Raw genomic sequence first — 22,537 nt, 5'->3', positions numbered from 1 at the left:
TAAGGGAACCCAAGAGAGGCTAAGACTAGGCTGCAGGCCAGATGAATTGCTAGCACCCATGCACTAGACAAATAGCATAGCCAGGTCTCCCACCACATAAATATGTGACAGACTAAGGAGACAGAGACTCTGAACCCTTTGTCTGGTGGCTCCTCTTAGTATTTACAGGAGGTCTCAGAAAACACCAAAGAGTGACAATGAGAGCGCAACATCCATAGCTTGACAGTCACATGTTTGGGTTGTCTTACATTCCTGTTGTACAGTGGAATGGGTCATCACTAATCAACTCCAGAGGGTACATTTATGGAGAAAGTGCAGAAACAGCCTCTGTGAACAACTTTTCCACTGAGTGCACCTGAGGAAGATTCCTTCCATATTCCAAACTTACCAGCCTTGATTTACAATCAGCAACACAATGAAGGTGGGTGCAGTTCTCTAGCAGTCTGAACCAAAAAAGCTAGTTTCTGTGTTTTTTGTTTTTTTTTTAATTAAACAAGAGCTTACATTCCCTCCCCCCACTTTTTGGTCTATTTAGCAGTAAAGGCACCAACATACCCAAACAACCCTCCTGTGAAAAATCAAAGGGCACAGGGAAAACACTGACAAAGACACACTTTTAACTTTGGACTCAAGTTCATGATCAGTCTGCAATTAGAATCTACTTTAGAATCAAGACAATAATTTCATAAACAGCATTTTGAAAAAATACAGATGTATTCTTCTTGTAGTTCTTGATCATGGTAGAGAAAGAAGTATACTTGAATTCATCAGCTGCTGCTGACTTTAAGATGAAATTTGTGAGTCTTCCTCAAGGCAGAGGTCATGCAAAGGGACATTCAAAATTAATATATTCAGGTGAGTTGCTCTTTTTCTAAAAATATATTTCAAACATGGAAAGTACTTCTTGTTACATTTTTCATTCTCATATTGTAGAGTGTCTGGGAGTTTGAAAAAGCAGGTTGAAAACCTTCATAAATAACACTGATGCAGTTTATATTTTGGCTGTAAGCTGTGATTAGTATTCCAAACTATTGACAGTAGTAGATATATCATAATTCATAAAACAATTGTTATTTTTACCTTATCCATATACTGGAAGCTAACTTCAGCCTTTTCCATATACTGGAAGCTAACCTAAAGATGACTTCATTTCAAAATCTGTTTCTAAACCCATGCTGAAAGATATAATATATTGAAGTAAGACTCCTTAGAGGTTAAAAGTAGGTAATCCATGGAGACTATACCATAACTTTTCCTTAGCTGCCATTCATTAAATATGTTCCATCCCATGAATCATGAATCATTTCATTTTTAAGCACTCTTTTATTTCCTTTAAATTTACCTAAAACTTTATTACATTCAGTCTGTACAGACCTGATAGACAGCCTGCATACATTTAAAACATTCCCAGGGGAGAAGCATAAAACATTTAAAATCTATATTTGATCTGACAACAGCAGCACCATGTTTGAATTAGAAACAGATTAGACATAATTGAAGATAAAGAGGACACAAGCATCACTCCCATTTTGGTGGAGTGGGCTTTAAATTATCAGATTCATCCAGAATACATTACTGAGAAACATTGAATTGTTATCTTTAGACAGCCTTTTCTAAGAGTTTACAATTTCTCAGTTCAGTGAAGCTTGCCACCAGCTTGTTATCAGAACAAAAAAGGAAAAATCATTCGGTTCAGAGCACAGAACTGATCTCACCTCCAAAAGTACACGTTTTCTTCTGATAACAGACACTTCATTGGACTGCAGAGGTACCACTTCATGCTTTACAGTGAAGGCAATCTTTTTAAGATCCTTCCACTTTTCAGGTAATTCCTAACAACATTACAAGCAGATATTGTTTGTCAGTTTGCTGAGCCAACAACCCTCCCAGCACAGAAACACACATACACACACACAGTTTATTTTCACCCCCCGCCTTTTTCTTTTTTTAAAAACATTATTTGGCTTTACGTCATTCATTCTCCACATCTGTATATAGTGACAAACACAGACTCATTACTCATGGTAATTTGCAAAGTGTAATTTATGCAAAAGATTGAAGTTTGTTTACAATATCCTGTATTTTCTAGTTAGAGCATGTTTATGTGTATTACCTTTGGAAATAAATCTCAGCAATATCAAAAACATCCTAGTGATGCAACTCACTGGGAAATACTCTGATAAATATGTTATTAATTTGACCCCCCAAAAGTGTAAAACACACACAGTGACAGCCGAATGCAGTGGTAACTTCAGAATGCAATGTTAAGTGCTTTCAGAAACATGCTTAGCTTTTAGTAAGGCTATACTTGGCCCCAATTCTGTCCAAGAAAGTGGTAGATGGCTTTTAGCCATCCCAGAGCCTTATCTGCTCTGCAGGAAATACCTGTTGCCTACCAAAGGGCAGCAGCAAGCATAGCTGAATATGGACAAGAACTAGCTCACAGCATGCATAATTAGACTGTGTAGTTTAAAGGCAACTACACAAAGATAAATAGCTTTTTTTGTTGTTTTGGGAAATGTATACTGGGCTTTTCCAAACATTTGAGTTTACTTTGAACCTCATTCTATGTAATTCTACAATTCTGTGATACAGGTGAACCTTACTGCCTCCCTGCAAGTCATATTGCTCAAAAAGAGTGTATCTGATCATTATTTGAAGAAAGATTTGACATATTTGGCTAGAAGCTTAATCAACACAAGCAATTCTTTGACAATGCATTCATAAATAAGGACACAATGAAATATCTGTCTATAAACTGTACTTTAAAAAGGATATTTCCATAGTAAAACTGTGTTTTTCAGCAGCATTAAGAGGCATGAAAGATTAGAATTGAAAAGTAAAGTAACGATTTGAAAAGGTCTCTCAGTTTCACATGCAGTACAAGTCTTTACATTTCCTGCAAATCATGCTATGAAAACAAACACAGAAACACCTTTAGTCATTTGTGGGGGAGGAAATCAGGCTGAAAGCAAAGCTCTGATTTATAGAAAACTGGTGTTTTACATGTTAAAAAAGTCAAATTTTACAATGGCGCCATTTGTACTTCTTTAACTTCTGGTTCGTCAACCCTTCCCTAATTAAAGCTATGTTAAAAAGCACAGTTCAAAATTTCAAGAAGATGCTCTTCATATACCAGCTGAGACCATTTTTTGCATCTCTATATGCAAACAGGTACATATGTGTGAGGGAGCTACGAGGGCTGGCTGCTCCCCAAGGGAACATGGGTCAGGAGCAGAGGGGGACCCTAGCACAGGCTGGGACCTCACCAACCAGGGCACAGTCCTACAGTCTGAGCTGGTAACAGGGTCCATCAACAGCCTCAGGCAGGGCAAGTGATAAACCAGGTCCAGGGTCTCACCAGAAAGTACAGTCAGGAGCCAAAGGAGACAAGGGCAGAGAAAAGAGAGTACATCCAAGGGATCCACCCAAGAGACAAGCTACATACAGGGCCAGCACTGAAGACAGGCACATCTACAACCCAGTTCAGACAAGGGAGAAGGCTGAGCTTAAATGGAGACCTTTTCCCTTGGCAGAGGCATGGGAGAAGGCCCCACGTGAAGCTCACCAGAGTCATTATAGGGCCTATTAGTGCACTCAGGGCCCTGACAGTATGTACACAAGCAAAGTAATTAAGCTGCTAATTACCTGGCCTACCTGCACAAACAAGGAATGCCCCAATTCTGTAAAGATTTAGACTATTCAATAGATTTTTACAGGATCAGGATTTCACGCTTTATACGCACAAATTATGCACAAAAAAACTTTTCATTTCAGTGATAGAGGCAGAATTGAGACCTTTTCAGTAGCTGAAAATTAAAACTAAAATCAAATGTACCCTGCAAGTTTTTTAGCTGAGATCGGCTGGAAAACAAAATTTCATTTAATCAGAAATGTCAATGTTTCCAAAATTTTTTTTGTGCTGGGGGAGAGGGAACCAACCTTTCAACAGTTTTCAGCAAAAAAAAAAAATCAAAATGCAGCAGTGGATTGCCTTATGTTTCATGCATTTATTTGGAAAGTGAGAGAGCACCAAAGCCAAGGCTTTACGCTAAATCATACACTCTGTGGATTAAAGCCACAGTCTCTCGCATCCCATCTGAACCCCTGACCAAAAATCTTTGGCTACTTGAGCAATGTGGTCCCTCTCTCTCTCTCCCAACTCTGCTCTTAGTGCCAAGGATTGGAGGGGGAGCACGGATTATGTTTCTGCCATTGCATTTAAGGTTTAATGGAAATCCAAACAGAAAAATAAAAGTAAAAAAGCAAAAATTTCCAGATGTCTTTTCAAGGATACATTTGGGCAACTTGGAAATCCTGTTCTGCCAAAGGAGGCACAAGCTAATGATGCTGTCTGGCCTTAAAATCTATGTGTTATTACTAAAGGAGTCAGGGCCTTAGTGCCCTCAGCTTATGTCCACTTGGGGGAAAACACTACCTCCCCATGACTAACCATATTTTCTCCCAAACACTTTAATTGATTCCTAGGAGGACATTGACGGTTTAGCACTAGTAAACAGTTCTCATTAAGTCTTTTGAAGAAAACTTAAGAACACTGAGAAAAATCTAGGCTGTTCCTACTCTAGACTCAACTAAGTCAACAGAACTTTTACCTGAAAAGTGGGAACAGATGGCAGATATCCTTCTATATTTAAATATATATAAAAATATATATAATATATATTTAAATTTAATTTTTTTTTGTGTGTGTGTGTTTATATATGTATTTGTATGTATGTTTATATATGTTATGTTGAATCCTTACCCCCAGTTTTCATAGATCTGTTTTGGCATCTGCTATGCACAAGCTCTGAAGAGGTCAATTTTAAGGGTTTGAAAATGTTGTCTATGGATTCCTGGTCCTGTATAGCCATTAGATGTCCCATTATTTCATCCAGAGCTGCACACTCTCCACCTTATGCTTTCTTAGTCAAACCTGTCTTGGTTTCATGCATGAGTCTCTCTATTCAGTAATACTAATAATATGTAACGTGAGAAAATGTCAATTTAATTAGCACAGAGCACCTGAAAACTTAAGACAAACTATACACATCAATTATATTAATGAACAGGTAAATGCAATCAAATCAAACATAGAATCATTGTTTCAAGGTTTGGTTAGTGGGCTTTTTTTTTAAAGCAAGATGAGAATTGCATTTCACATATATAAGAAGATGTTCTTAAGAAATATCATGGTCTTGTCCCTCCCACTTGGCTCTCTCCTCCTTTTTGTTTTCTACTGCATCTGGTTCAGGTAATAATCTTATTCAGGCTCTCAGGACTGCAGAATGAGAGGGGAAGGGGGCTGTTTGGCAGTTGGAAAAAGTTCAGGTGGGCATCGAAGGGGATGGGTAGAGCACCATGATCCATCCATCTTTTAGAAGAGTCCAGGTTTACTTCTCATATCAAAGAGCTTTCATGCTCTAAACAATCCTGCTCTAGCTTTCCAGTATGGTGAGAAGCACCATTTTGAAGTGCGTTTTAGATATAAATGTATACCAAAGCTGAGACAGAAATGTTAGAAATCCTTAATATGGGTGGTGAATTAAAATTCTACTCCACATCAATCAATCAAGAAATAACTGTATTTCTAGAGTATTATCAGCACCTTAAAAACATCAACAATTTTGTGAGCTTGATGTTTATCACTATTCTGGAAGAAACTTAAGCCCAAAGAAGTTGTGCCTGTTGTCCCAAGGTCATATCCAAGGCAGCATGAACACATATATATGTGTGTGTGTGTGTGTGTGTGTGTGTGTGTGTGTCCATCTTTTAATAATATTCACCAAAGATATTTAAAGCCTTATGGTCAACTTGGAAACAATTAGTAAAAACCTTCTAAAGAAGTTAGTGAATTTGCAAATCAGATTTTATTAATATTGGTCCTAAAGAAAAAAAAAAACAAAACATAATGAACACTAGATTTTAAACCAGTCATGAAAATAGTGTAATTATTGACATTTGCTCAAGAGGCACAAGAAAGAGAAGTAAAGAAACCACTGCAAAAACTGAAATACCTGTTCTTTACAGTGCACTAAATTTGGTGAACATTTTGCAAGCTCATAGTCTACATAAAATTCCAGCTCTAGCTTCCAGTACTAAGAAATTGTCCATAGAGCAGGAACTGCTTTACTCAGTTTTATCATCCATTCCATAAGTATCAGTATTTGTTAAAGAGACTTTGATGCTCCAGAACATAAACAGTGACCAACTTTCCCTTCTTCATAGCTACTTGACACATTTCTTCCACAGTATCCATCTGATCTACATCATGCTAAATGAGAACATGAAAGTGAAAAGAAAGTGGAGCCAATGATCAAAGAAAGAAGAGATGTCCTAAAAGCCAAGCCACATGCCAAGACCCAAGATATTATACTGATGGCAAAGACAAGTTTAACTTGTCAGTTAGCAGCAAGTTTCCTCTCTGCTCCTTGAAACAAGCTAATGGGAAATGACTGCTTGGATACATATTTCTCAAGTATTATAATTTCTGTTTCACGCATCATGCTAACATCAAAAATTCAAAGTACCTACTGTCATCAGCCAGACACAAAACATTGCACTTGTTATTACTCACATTCTCCAATATGCTGATTTAACTAAAACATAGAACACTTGCTAGTGAGATGTGTTCCGATTCAGGTCCTCACAGCCCTCAGTGTCACCTTCCAAAAGACCCTCCAAAACTGGAATCTTGAGTCCAGACATCTTCACCAAGAGTTTCTTGTAGCCTATGCCCAGATTTTTAAACCCATAGAGAGATGGTGAAAATATCTCAATTGACTGGACTTTTGTGGTTAGTACACCCCACCACTCTTTTTATCATTGGGTTAAAGATACTGTTTTGCAGGCAAAGGTAATGGACTCACTAATGCTCAGAGTCAAAACCGGGGACTCTTCCTGCCTTTAAGCGTACCAGTGAAGTACAGTCTACAAATATTATCTGCTGTCTGTTGCAAATATGACAATATATCCCATTTTCACAGATGCATCACCTGGTGGAAGAAGAAAAAAGAGAAAATTTCAGCAGTCATAGAGAACAGATTTGTGCAAATGTGGTTCTGTGTGTCTGAGAACACAATTTAGGACCTCCATTTCCTCTATTTTCGCTTTGGTCCAAGGTAAGAAGGAGCCAGCCCAGCAGTGACAGAATAATAAAGAATGAGATAAGTCCTGTCCACTCAACAGGCAGTGATTATCCTCGCCTTCCGCAAACCTTCACATCCCAGCTGCTGAGCACTGCAGAGTCAGTAGCCATGAAGCTCACAGAAAATAAAGCTGGCAGAAGCCAAAACAGCTTCAGAAACAGGGTTTCTGGGCTGACTGGCTATTTGCTCTGGTCCTCTTCTATTTTTTTCCTTTGCTATATCCTCACCTCAGCCTTGCTCTAGCTGCTTTCTTTTCCATTCTCCTCAGCCCTATGTCCCCTCTTTTCTCAACTGTTATGTGACCCTTCCTTCGTTTACATTTCACTAGCATATAGTGTAACCAACTTACATTTAATCTATTTTTCCTTGGAGTCTGTATTAACTGTGATATTTTGATATCTGTATTTGCTCTTCTCTCCTATAAAAATTTTTGAAAAAGGAAGAAATTGCATAAAGATTTTTGCATGTCCTGCTCATCCGGCAAAAAGAGTCTTGCAAAAATACTTGCATTAATATTAAATCTAGAAAAAGTTTTCACTGTAATTCTCAAAGCACATTTGTCTGCTGTCTGTGGACATAAGCTTCTAGTAGCTTGTAGAGAGGGAAAGTGTTGCGGACACATAAGCTCAGTGGTATTTGGGTAACCAGGAGCAGAAACAATATTGTGTGACCTGATGATAGATGAGGCACCAAGAGAGCAAACACTCATCCAACAGCCATAAAGAAGCAAACAGTTCTTGAGAAATACACAGCCTGGAATATAGCTGCAGAACTCAATTGACACTAAATGCTCAATAATAAATACATTGTAAAGCCAAAGACTGCCTGTGGACAATTCACAAGCGAAAGTAAAAGATTAAATTATGAGTGAGCTTTGCTACAGTCCATCCAGTTGCAGACTTCAGCGTGTACTGCAGAGGCACTCTCAATTGGCCAAATGAACCAGAAGGAGTTAAAAAAAAGTTAGCCAATATTATTCCAAAAATATGCGCTGATGGCTGAAGGAAATGACTGGATGCATTCATAATACAAGAAGGAGGCAGAGGTTAAGGAGAACAGAAATAACTCAGAGTGAACAGATGGCTATAAGCCTCACAGCTTCTCTTGAGATATTAGCCTTCTTGGCATAAACCACTGGATAGGGGTGATTTGGGTGGGAAAACAACTACACTCAACGTCTAGAGGAAAGGTCAATTGGGATACTTTTTAAAATAGAAAGGAAAAGTAGTGAAAGTAACAATACCTGAAAAGGGTCTTTTCCAAGGTATCTCACAACTCTGTTTACAGCTGACGCAATTTTGTAGATGTTTTTGATTAATTCCTCCACAATATCAGAGAAATTGCCATTGACATTAAGTCCAGAGAAGGTTTAAAAGTCATTTCACTGCCATTAAGAACAAGCTGCACTTCAAATAAAGAAGTAGATTTAAATATTGTCTCAGTGTTTTCAATCAGATACTGAAGAGAACACTTGATAGCTTGAACAGCCCATCTACAATCATGTGGTCTATGTATTCAGTGTAGGGTTTCCATTCATCAGAAAGAGGATCTGCCTGGAGCAAATACTGATTGTCCTGGAAAGAGTAATTTAGAGAATCAGTAACAGAGGTTTAGAATTGCTCTTCGCTGTGTGGATTTCTTATCCCAGTTAACTGATCAATCCAGGAATAAAGGAACTCTCACTTTGATGAAGAAAAGCATTCCCACTATTTACAACATAATTACCTTTTCATTGTAACTTTTACAAGTACATCTGGAACTAATTATTGAAAGCTATTTCCCTTTGGAGTTAGATTTGCATCAGCAAGTGCAAATATTTGAAAACAGTTTTAGCTTTTACTTAATCCTGTTTTTTCTAAGTACTTACATGTATTTATTGACAATACATACTACTCACAGTACAAAACATTCACTGGGCCTATTATCATGTGGACTGTCTGGTGGATCTTTTCTACTTTTTCTTGAATCACACTCCACAGTTAGAACATTTCTTTTTATGTCATCAAAAGACAGAAGTAGGAATTTCTGCCATTTTTCTTGACAAAAGCAGGGGTTTGAGTCTATCTATGCAACAGACAATTTCACATTATGCTTGAATTTTCAGATTCTCTCATCCATATCCCAAACAAGGTTCCTCTGTCTGCTCATTACAATCCAGAGATCTTCATTCTGCCAAGTCAGAAGCAGGCATGACTTGTTTGTCAAAATTCTCCAGTTCATGCATTCTGCTGCTCTTTGCAGCATGGTCTTGGGCAGCCTCTGGTACAGCTTTGTAATTACTGTTAAATTTGCACTAAAAGAAAAAAAAATCATATTCTTTCTAAGTTCATCAGAAATATTTTTGACCAGATTCCTTCCTTTTTTGTTCAGTCTACTCACTCAAGAAACCCTGATAAATTAGAAGTACCCACAATAAGTTTGTAAGCAGTTATGTTTCAATAAACTGCTGATCTTTTTTTTTCCTTAGAAAAGAAAAAAGGACAAAAATCAAACACACTCAAACTTTTAGTTTTAAAAAAATATAGTGCCAGGTTCTCAGCTGGTGAAATCAACCTTATTCTTATTAAATCATTGGAATCTACATCCTATTTACATATTAGTAGAGATTCTGGCTTTCAATGTAAACAAATTGTGCCAGGATATCTTGGAAAAACGAATATTTCTGTCTCTCCATAAGATAGATGACTGGGCAAAAGCAGGATGAGTTCCTCCATACTGCAGCACCTCCTCTGTCCTTTTCCCCACAGGTTCCACGTGAAATTGCCAGAGTTTAGTTAACATGCAGTGCTCTATCAATGCAGCTAAACTGGTATAATTTCAAGTGTAGATGTTACCTTATTTTAAAGGGGATTATATCAGCTGGTTCTTTCTATATAACAATCTGTCTAGACCCTAGGAAAGCCTATTTTTCTGACTGTCCATATGCAAACTGGAACCATATTAACTAAAATCAGTCCAACACCACACCTTTGCCTAATAAAGGACCACAGTGACTTTTACAGACAAATTCAATATATATCTGTAGGGTTCCTGAGAAGCTATTTCCATCAGCAGGAAGAAGTCCCATTATGAAATTTGTTCTTTGTTTCTACAGTGGAGGCTGCAACACTCCCAGCCAGTACTCACTGCAGGAATGACTCTAGTTTTGTCAGCATACGTCTCTGGCAACTGGACTAAAATTACCAATGGATTTTATTCCAACCCTTGAAAAGCCTTCTGTTTAAACTAGTAAGAGGAGAGGTTTTATCATCCATTACTGGTCTCATAAGCCACGTAGGCTTAATTGCATAAATTTGCTGATGGGAGGAATTAATTCTGTCTATTAATTTACAAATTAATGCATTAGGAGTCACCCTTTTGTATTCAAAGAAACACACATATATATACACTCAATAAGAGTAGAACATACGATTAACTACAAACTACAGAGTAACAACCACCCAGCAGACAGGATAATTGGGAAAAATAGATGAATACAGTATGGTTTTGGTTTAGTGTAGTTGAAGATTTGAAGAGATTATTACAGTTATGTCAATTTTCTACTATGTCTTTACATTCACACACACCTGTCAAAAAGAATCTTATTTATTTACCTTGTAAAATCTCTCTCTCTTAAAACAGAAGAGCATTGCAACTGCTAGTGTTAGCAGGATGCTTTAAAATCTCAAGATATTTCACCTCTCGGAGAAACAGCAGAAAGCTACAAAATCACAAAAGGTTTTGTTACTAGAAAAAGGCAATCAGACACTAACTAAAAGGCTTGCTCAAGTTAGCACATCATGAGTAAATCCTATGGAATTTGCTGAGGCAGAATTTTTGTCAGTCTCCTGAAGGCAAGAGCTACAAGTCTTTGCCATCAGCATTCTTCAATTCTAGACACTTCGTTTAGATACCTGCATAGTATTCTTTTTTAAAATGAAAATCTGAATGGGAACTGATACTGTCATACACAGTCTTTTTACATTATTATGTATCCTAAAGTAAAAACTGATGAAATCTGACACATGACTTGAGCTTATTATTTCCAGAGCAAAAGAGAATTTTTACCATAAAACAAGATAATTGCTAAAACAATTAAAAGGAATGCTTTATATCAGTACAGTGAGATTTACAACTGTTTTAATTTCTGATCAAAATTTACTTCGTGCAATCCAAATTCCAGAGAATGATTAGATTGAGGTCTGATGCACAGAGAAGGTTTAGATCCTGTGTCTAGAAGAGGTGTGTCTCTTTGTTATATCTATTCAGCCATTCCAACACTCTCCAGCATTTTTGCAAAACAGGATTTGTTTCCTCTATCTGCAAAATTCTAGAGACAAAAGAGATTTCACCTCAATGTCATTTCTAAGTACACAGTAAGGCTGTAACTTCAGAAAGTGCCTGAAGTGTTTTAAGCTCCATTGTACAATGTTTTACAGCAATACTTAAAGATGATTGATGTGCTTAAAATGTGGTCTGTGCCTGAGAAGCCTCTCGTAACTCCTGAGACCATTTTAAACTGCCTGCAGTCACTGGCATGTTTTTACGAAGTGAAGGAACATCCAATCCTTAACTAAAATAAACAGAAACATTTATGGTGATAGACTGCCAGTTTTACCATTATATAAGCTGCAAATAATGCACCAAGTCTGCTCTCAATATCTAAAGGGGAAACAGCTTCAGATCCAAAATTCTCTGGCTCAGGACAAAATTCCCAAGGACTTCCTGGAACAAGTCACAGCAGATGACAAAGGAGTTTCAGGTGCTCCAGAGAGCTGCTTTTATTCCTTCGCTCTGTGAAACATCTATCATTCTAGAAAGAGCGAGGCCTTCTGCTAGCTGCAGGCAAGTCCAGTTACCGTTTAGGAATCCCAGTGGCTTTTCTGACAGACCACAGAAAAAGAAAGCACATTTCTAAAGCCTGGAGAACTGCAGGGTGTTTCTTTGGCAGAAATTTGGGCATAAACATATGGATGACACTAAAACAGAGTGGGCTGCAAACACAAATAGGGATATTGTTGTACAGCCACAAGACCTATCTTCATAGGAGAGGTCTATCAAACATCATTTCTTTTGTCACTATGCAGATCTGGGATCCTCACATTAAAATCATTCTGAAATTTGCTTGTCTTTGCAGATTTCTGCTATAACTGCCAAGATAGCCAATTGTTCTTCCTTTAGATTTTTCTTATAGACAACAAGTTTCTTCACAAAATGTGAATTTCCCTCTCTTCCAGATGATCCTTGCAGAAATCAGAGAAATCAGGAAAAAATTCTATAAGGAGGATACTTAGAAGTATGACTCCTGCTCATGGAACAGTTTGTAAAAATGAAATAGCATCCCATGCAAACTCTAGGAGCACATATTTCCATACCTGTGCACTCAGAGCAAAGTATACCTGTAATTGTTTACATAACTACGTCCAGATCTGAGCATTTAAAGACAGTAAATAGAATCAAAATGTAGCTGGGCACATCAGCTTTCTTGTATGTCCATGCAATCTCTGCTTTAATTATTTTCCATTGTGATGGAATTATTTTCCATTGGGAAGAATTGGATATGTTGGATAAATTGGAAATTTGTCAAATTTTTGCATAATTCCATTTTACCCTTAAAGTATTTTGCTTTCACAGAATTTTGAGAAAAGATAACTTGGTTGTGAAAAAAATGAAGAAATTTGAGCTTTTTTTAAGTGAAAGTTTAATATTATTTGAATTTTAATGGAATAAAATGAGAAAGTGTTCAGATCTCAAGGATTTTTAATTTTCTTACGCACATTTCAACAGCCTCCAGAAGCTGTGCTTTGGTTCACAAAAGCATCTGCTTTTTAAAATCTCCCTGTTATTGCTATTCTGGCAAGTTTCTATCATATTTTTCAAATCCTAATGCAGGGAGAAGTGATCTTCCATGTTCTAAGTGCCAGTGTCTTATTTCCACACAGACAATAGGTATCATTAGAAACTGGATCAGTAAAGAGAGAATTTCAAAATATTTAACTTCCAAAGCCAGCATATTGGCCACAAGGATTGGCCAGATTCCACAAATCTCCAAAATGGTAAAGTCTCCTTAAAAGAAGCTAAAACATGAAATTCCCACTAAATCTGCTTGTAATCAAGTGAGAAATACCTTGAACAACTGCCTCTTTCATGACATTTCAAGAATTCTGATTTTGGTTTTGTTTAGAAGCAAGAAGTGCTTCATGCAGTGTCAAACCTGACAATGCATGAAAATGAACAATGTTCCAAAAGCCATGTCAGCATTTAGAAATGATTAGCAAAAATCCACTGCTGGTTTATTTTGAATTCTATTCAGCTTTCTCCTAGTCATTTGGCTAATTTCAGTATAAGTGTAGGAATATGTTTCCTGACTTTCTGATTACTTTTGGAAAGGAGTTATTAGCCATATGAAATTTCATCTCTTCTATCTTAGAGATCACAGGCTTGGAAAATGAACAGTGTTCTAAACATCTTTATTTTCAAGGAGAAATGGGATTTTTAAGAACAACACAAATAATTTCTACTACCAAGGAGTGAAAATAAACTGAAAAAAGTTTCCTCTTCTTTTAACGTATAATAAATACACAACAATCATGTATTTGCAGAACAGTAATAATATTAAAACACTGCACAGCAGAAAACAAAAGAAGCCTGTAGAACTATACTACTTTGAAAATATGGCATTTGTCTGAAGGTAAGAGAGAAAATCAATAGGTTTCCAGAAAAAAGGCAAAGAAAATTACCATGTTCCTGAGACTGCATATAAAACTGTAAAGAAGATAAAAAATAAAGTGGAAAATATACAATTAATTACTTAAAACATGTCAAATACCAACCAGATTAAAATATGGCAAAAAATGATAATTAATCATATAAATAGAGGTAACATGTAACATATATAATAAGTGAGAGCATAAAAGAGGAGATTTTCCTCTACTTTTGTCTTTGATTTGTCAAAGATCTCTTTGTAGCAGGTAATTATTTCCTCATCTAACATTGAAAGAAGAACAGCAACATTGGAATAAAAGCTGGAAATGATGGCAAGCATTTCCAGTAGATTACCAAATATCTGCAAATCTGTAGAAAATTCACAGAACAATAAATAAAAAAAAACAGTCATCTTATTCTTAAGCCTTCATCTAAGAGGGCTTTACAAATAATATTCATTAAAATAACTTCTTAGTCTTATTACTCTTTTATCAGTGAATTACTTTATTTCCTTTTTATCTTGAAAAGTAAACTAGGAATTGCATTATGAACTTAACATGGAATTCTATCTTACAGTTATATTCATTGCCTCTTTATATGCAAGATTAATGTGTTACGTAAAATGTAATGGCATGAAGGTTGGGGAAGGAATCATTAAGAACTGAATGATGGTAACAAATATAATAAAGCTATTAAAAATCCAATATAGGACAACAAAAATAATAGAAAAATCTAGCTACCTTTAGCATGAATGGAAGTAAAATAAACACAAAAGAAAATATAACTGGTTTTTGTGTATATATATGTATATGTATATATATAAAATATTATGTTACTGATTACTAGAATCAACTTTTTCTTTGCTCAGTTTATAGGAGTGGTTCTGAAGGACAATAAGCATTATGGCTGGAACACCACTGTGAAAGACCCTTATCTTCTACTATTGAAAATCAGACTAGACAACATACCCAAAAAATACCTTTTAAGAAGGCATGAAGTACTTGGAAGGATGGAAAAACTTTAGAGACAGCCACTCTAACGTGCATGAACCACTGTAGACCTATTCCAAACTGTGAACACTGGAACAATGACATACAAGATGTGAGGAGACACTTTTGAAGTAGCACTGTTAGGTAACTTTGTTGCCTCTCAAGCAGCCATCAGTCAGTAATTGATGCTGTTTTAGACCACATTAGCATTAACTGTGTTTATCATTAGCTGTTATTCTACAACAATGGGTCAAAAAGCCAACAGCACGAAGCTCTGAGGAAACTATTCTGGCAGGAAAGAGGAGAACAGCTATATTTCAGCACTGGCACCAATCAGTCATAGAATCTCCACACATTCAAATAATTTCAAAAAAGATATTGATGGACTGAGGCAAGAAAAATTCTTCTTCCTCCAATCTGGTTACACCTTTCAGTTAAGACCACTTGAAAAAAATGCTGCAGGAGGTAATCCTAGAAGTTCTTAACTGTTCTGGGTAGCGTTCCAACTGCTTTCCAAGCCTGTGGCAATCCAGTTTGTTCATGGGAGTACTCACAGGCCAAATAAGTCTTCCTAGTATGCAAATGCAGTCATAATTTTTCTCATGATACTGTGGGAAATGGCACTGAAACTATCACTTCTTCAGATGTCAGTAAACACAGTCTGCAAAAGACAAATTGCAGATTGTCTTGTGGACAAACTCAGCAAATACGACCAAAAAGTTTATAGAGTGATTTTATATCATTTTCTCCCAATGACATGTTTGCTTTATTTGAATATGTATTACCAGCAGCAGCCTCAGTTTATGGAAGTGTGTGGTTAAATATCCCATAAAAGCTAACTCACTCTCTTCTATTCTAAACTTGCTACCTTCATGCTGACAGTCCAAATTACAGTATTTTATTATATTGCATCTTCACTGTGTATTTTATTTACCTCTGTTGTGCCTTCTAGTTTTTGGCATCTGTTCAAAACCTTTACCTGTGTCCTCCTGCTGTTTGTCCTTCTGGCAAACTGTTCTGTTTCTTTTGTAGTTTCTTTTGCTTTGTACTCAGAGCAATATCTCTTACTTTCATATGCTACAAAGTTCATTAGTTTAGAGTGCTTATGCAGTCTCTCAGCGACACCAAATTGTGCCTATAAATTGCTAGACAGCTGCAAAAATAGCCTGTGTATTAAATCACCAATTTTGACAACCTGTGAAACACTGCTTGTAAATACGATCTTTATGGCATAAAGCCAGCTTAATTCAGTAGTTAAATTTTAAGTGAAATGTCATAGTAAATACATGTGTGGCCTAAAAGCAATTCATAATTCAACTGGTTTGTGCATTATCCACTTATTGTTTTTTAGAACTTCATGTCTTCGCTCTTTATGTGTCTTCACAAGTTCTCCTAATACAGCATCCATAGAAATTGGTACTTTCCATGGGGCATCTAAGCTTGCTACCTGCTGTAACAGTGACATTGACTTCATTGTTTCTGAATTTCCTTGAAGAAGGACATTCTCCCTAGATTTGAAAAGCTTCAACGATTAAAGCCTTCATTTGGCAACACATTCCACTGCGTGGCTCTTAAGAGTTGGTACTTTGTCTTCAGCTGAACTCTGTAGGTTTTCCTTCATAGAATTTGAGATTACATCCCAATCTCACCGCAAGCGTAAAATAACATACTTCCATTCACTTCAACAGTTGCAGGGATATGAACAGTTAGTGAACTTAGTTTGATGACATTTAAATTTATCATTCTTCATATCCATTGCAAAGCTTTATGCTCTTTTTAATGTTTGCAAAGAGATTGTTATCAATGGGTTTTTCTTTCTATTTATTTGCTTGCCTCTCTGAAAACTCATTTCCAAACAATATCTTTTTTAAGAGAGAGCTTTTGTCCAATGGATGACATTTTTGTTTAGGTGAGATTATAAGGGTCAGAAACACCTGAGTCTTGTTAAAGTAAAAGAAATGTAGGTGGTAGTGGCCCTTTATTTCTTCTGAAACATCCCATCATAGGTTTGAAATCTTATGTATCAGAAGTGAAATAGACAGGATTTGACTCTGCAACATTTTTATCACTGAAAGTGCTGTGTTTTGGTGTCATTCTTTTTATGGGATTAGTGAGTTACTTTTTTGAATGTATCTGCTGGATAAAATGCAGTGCTGTAAAGAGCTAGCTTCTCTCTCAGCTGGTAAAACCTTGTGAGCTGCTGAAAGTATGCTGATCACTCATCAGACTCACCATTCTCATACAGGGACAGTACGTGCTTCCCATGCTCCTCAGTCAGCCATGTTGTATCAATCCTCTGCTTTCCTCTTCCTCAAGCACAGTAATGTCCATTTTTGCCCATGTTTTCCTTTTTTCCCCCACAGTTCTCTCTTTGTTCTGTCTCTTCTTCATTACTTCTGGTATGTTTGTATAAGTCTCTTCCTCCTACCTCTTGATTTTATGATACATCTGCTTTTATGTTTGTTGCACTTGTTGGGATGTATTTGTACAGCGCTGATGGTAAAACTCTCCTGTCTCAGCAGGAAGCTGCTCCTCACAGCAATTATACCTGATGGATTCCTTTTCATTTTCCTTCAGCTTCTCATAAAATTGTATTTCCCAAAACTCTATGAATTCTCTCTTAGAGTCTTATATAACTTGATGTATTCAACCATCTTTTCCATCCATCTTATGTTTTCCATCATCTTTTTCATTTTGTTAGATATATGGCTCATTTACTCATGTATTATCTGCTCTGCTACTTTATATTTTTCCCCACTATTTGGATTGTAATTTTCTTCTAGATTTCCAGAGCTCACACGAGATCCAGGTACCCAGCTCCCACCGATTTTAATAACTCTCTTTGACTTTAATGTGAGTTTTGTGGCTAACTCCCTGGCAACTGTGAAAATACAGAATCTGGTGGGTATCATTTATGTCTTGTACCTTCTTTCAAGAGGAGTTTAGAAACACTTCTGTAAAAGAATAATCTTTTTAAAGCTTTTTTTGTTTTTGTGATCTCCTATTATTACGACTTTCAACAGCTGAGGGACCAAAGATGACATTTTCATTTAAGTTAGAGCATTTGAGCTCTGCATGTCTAGATTCAGAACAGATGAAGAAAGATTAGTCATTTCCTCTTGAGTCATGGCCAAATTTTGTCCTTGCTTTTATTATTGCAGCCTATGGTGGTCTTCTTCCTTCTATTGCAGATGAGCACGTCCTGAATAATGAATGACTCTGCCATCAAAAATATGCAGATCTTGTTCTTCATTTCAATATTTGGACATATCAATTTCAATTTCCTAAATCCTCTCTTCTAACTAGAGCTATTAGTGATGCTAAGACAATTATCTAACTCTACCAGACAGCCTATTGTTCATTCAACAGAAACTTCTGTTTTTACTGGAATATCAAACTATTTCTGTAATTTTTCACATATTATTTCCTTACTGTTCCACAGTGTTTCTTTATCTTATGTAGTAGCCAGCTATAAGAGAAGGAGGCTTTGTCTGAAAAGGCAATATATTTTAACAGACTATCTGATATAATTAAGAAGAGCAGATGAGCTTTTAGGCTAAGAACCCCTTCATCTCTATCTTAATCTTGCATTCTTTCCAATAAGACTACAACCTACTGGCAGACTTCAGTCACCTAAAAAAATGTCTTTTTCTTCCACCCTCTTCATGCATCTCCAAAGGTAGTTTCTCCAAATCTGGGTATTTTTGTACCCATTTTTCATTCCAGACAACAAACCTTTTCTCACCTAGCTGCAAGAGCTAGTCCAGTTGAAAACAGTGGGTTTTAGCTTTTAAAGCCAATCCAGCAGTTTACAAAACAGGATACTGAACATTCGAAAGACCTAGCATGAATGAGACCTTGAAGCCTTTATTTAGGGCCAGACTGTGATTATCCTTTTGTAATTTCAAGGGAAGAAAACAAATAGTAAGGATTTTATATGATAATATACTGGCAGTGAACACTGCTGCTGTGATACTGAATAGTCCCTGTGGAGCAAAGACCAAGGTGTCCGCAGAGCTCTGAGTCACCTTCCCAGCATCAGTGAAGAAGCTGGCCATGGAGAAGAGCATTCAGATTCCAAAAAGGGTTGGGCACTTTGAGGCACAAAACTTCTGGTATCCTCTGTTTCAGAGGGGTAATCTATATAGCATCATGTACTGTGGGCAAACAACAGGATTACATCCACTACCTACCATTGCTTCTTAGGCAAATAAGCTATGATTGAAGTCAGGATCAGCATGTGCGCCTTCATGTAAAGTGACATGCAACCACTAACAACTGATTCAAACTACTGCAAGGTTTTTATGTAAAAATATTTTCAGTTATTAGCATTGATTTCAGTTGGGGGTGAGGAGATGTACCTCGTTCCTCTGTATTTTCCAGATTTTCTTTCCTCACCTTGACTTTTCTTTACTCAGGAGACACTTACAGCATGTGAAAGAAAGGTTTATCATATAAGTTGAGAGCATCTCTGCAGCACCAAAAGGCTACAGGTCTGAAAAAGGAATATTTACTAAAATTATTCATTTTCCAAATTTTTCTATTCAATTATATGAAGGCTAAAAGCCACACATGAACCAAATATAAAGGAAAAAAAAAGAGCTACATAAGTACAAAAATAAAAAAGCTGTAGGTGTGGAAATTAGTTTGGATGCAGCATGATTTATTTTCATTCTGCCACCCTTATTCACACTGTGTCAAATTTTAGCTCCCAGTCCTGAAAATTGCTCCAGGCAGGTGAAGTTTTTATTGGAGGTCTGCCTGGAGCAGTTTTCAGGATCAGGGCCTGCCTCATCAGTTGGTCCCACTAAAATGAATTATGCTAGATCAAAATAAATTTCTAATACAAATTAATCACAGCACGTACTCAAATATTTATAAAATGTTTCTCAACCTAGTAATTTCAGACTATAGAATTTTGAGATATGAAACAGATTAAATGTTTTACCCTGAAGCAGACTCCAGTCCTTTCAACCCCTGAAATACAAGATTTAATATTGTTCCTAAGTAGTGATCATTCATCTGCCATGTGAATCTCACATAATGAGAGAGAAATTCCTGCATTACAAATGTATGGAAAGTTCTATCTCAGAATTCAATTACAAATATCAATACTTGCTATTCAGAGCAACAGCTCCAAAATAAAGCTCTTTAATTTCAGATTATAATTGAAAGTGTAACCAAATTATTGTATATTCTGTTGCTTTTGGCACCACTGACAAATACAGGAACTAATCCTGTACCTGTTACTCACATTAACACTAATGCAAGTAATCCCATTCAAATTAAGAATGTATAAATAAAGATTACTCGTGTAAGTAAAAATTACAAGATAAGGTGGATAAATCCCCTGAAATTGAATGATACAATCCATTTATTTATTTTCTTTCTCTAAGGTATGTGGTTTCATTTGCCTGGCTGAAGCTAAAGTACAACTGAGAATACAGGACCCTAAATAATAGATACTGCATGAGGTGCAGTCAGCAGGTCCTGACCTTATGAAAAAAGTGGCTTCCAAGGCCACTCTGCATCTCTCAGTTCATGTTCTCCCGTGCTCATACAGTCTGGCAGCTCTTGACTCAAGCAGAGGACTCGACTCTATGAGCTCTTACTTCTGCAGGTGTACCATACTGACATCAGCAGTCCCATTACAGGCAGAAACATACATTTGCAGGATCACACCTAGCATTCACTTCTCTAGTTTTCTGCCCCAGTTTTAGATCTTTACCCCCCCACGACTTAGTCACAGCACAGATGACTTAACAAGTAATGGCATTACAACCAAGAGGATAATATCAAAGAGCAAAGGAGCATCTAAGTGAGAAAAGGTTTTAAAAATCATGTCACCATTCTCCTTACAAAGGGTTGAATAAAAATGCTATGGATAAAAACTAGTTAGATTCAGACTGCTTTTTTCCATGGTGTCCAGTACTTTCAAACATTTCGATGCTTAAAATCTTCTAATACACAGTTCAACAACCAGTACCGGACAACTCTAACCGCACTCCTTCTGCCATATAGCTGGGAATGGAATGAGCATGGCTGAGCTGGTGAAGAGAGGAATTTATTTGTGGGAGACCCAGGACTTACTTGCCAGTAAGCCCATGATTTCCAGTGACCCTGAGCCATCAGCCATGGCTTGATCTGCCTCTGTGGCAGCTGGACTTCCTGCCAGCCCTTACTAACAGTCCAGTGCTATGTGAAATACAGTCAGTCCTGCAAATGGCAAGGTAAAAGTAATTCGTTCATATGCAAGGTTAAAAGAAGAGTTCTGTGGATTGACTCTGTAGTCCATGTCATCACTCTCAGAACGATAAATACTTTTTATACAATTTGTTTAAAAAATAAGCAAGCCATATCTAGATAGAGCGTGTCTTCTATACAAGAGTAATAACTACATTTCACCAAAAATTGAATAAGTCTATCATGTAAATGAAAGACTCCCTAAGCACACATTAGCAAGAGAGTCCATAGTAATCTATCATTTCAATGTTTCCTGAACAACAGGATCTGTAAGTAAGTTTTGATAGAACAGATTGTGACAGCTTCACAGGAGTTATTACAAGTTGCATAGGCAAAAATCTGCAGAATAAAAGGAATCATAATAGACTGTAGGCTGTTGTGTCAACTTGCATATGATCAAGCATTGAAACTAGCCTTGCTAAAATCAGTCGAATGATTCACTAGAATAAAAAGACACAGTGATGGTGCAGGAATAACTGAAGTGTAGCATACGAGTTAACCATGGAGAGAAAACCAAATGAAGATTTTGTTGTTAAATAAAAACTGAAGATTTCCTTTCATCTTTCAGAAAAAGCAAACCCAAACACTGTTAACAACTATTAAAAATTGTATGCACATATGTATACAAGCTAAAGTGGCCCCAGTCAACCTGCCAGTTCTGCAAGCTAACTATGTAAGAATGGAAAAGTTTAGATCTTTTAACAAGAGCATAGGCCCAGGTTATTAGTGCATAGCATAGTCTAGTAAAGGCAGAAGCAGGTGTGCTGGTGTTATCTGGGTTATGTATCTTTCCCCTCACCACCTTAATTTGTCTTTGTATATCATCTTACACAGAGATAGTCACAAGAAATTTGCCAGTTTGGACAATGTTAGAAAACTGCACTAGCCTTCTCCTTGAGGAACAATTTCCTGGTTTTAAGAAAGCATTTCTCTCTTTTACAGAGCTTTCAAACAAGACACTTACAATGAAATACTTCAAAGATAGTGAGAGAAGATAGTAAAACATGGCCCTCTCCTCTCAACTTCTCTGTAAAAGAACTAAAAAGTTGCTGTCTGTGAAAGTGAATTATTGGAATTTATCTGCTAGCCCAAGCCTGTGAGCAGTCAGAAAATAAATAATTCAGAATAGTTCAGAAATGTTCATCCGCAGTAATTTAGCCTTTCACGTCAATACTTCTTTTACTACTGACATTACTGTATCTTGTCAATAGAAAGCTGTTTATGTTTTTATAATTTTGCATTGTAAAAAAAAAGAAAACCAACAGAAAGTTTTACAAAAAGGAAGAAAAGTTTGTATGTCAACGCCCTCACAAAGGACCAGTTTTCTACTTGAAATATGCTGCTCTAAATTTCAACATCATGATGTTAAATATTTCATTTATATTCCCACTCTTCTACCATGAATCACCTGACGCATAACTAACAGTAAATCAGATTTACACAGAAAGTTTCATAGAGCCTAACAAAAGCTAG

This window comes from Apteryx mantelli, chromosome 6 (assembly GCF_036417845.1).
Source record: "Apteryx mantelli isolate bAptMan1 chromosome 6, bAptMan1.hap1, whole genome shotgun sequence".
NCBI lineage: Eukaryota > Metazoa > Chordata > Aves > Apterygiformes > Apterygidae > Apteryx > Apteryx mantelli.
The sequence above is the reverse complement of the archived record's forward strand: the minus strand, read 5'-3'. Positions refer to the sequence as shown.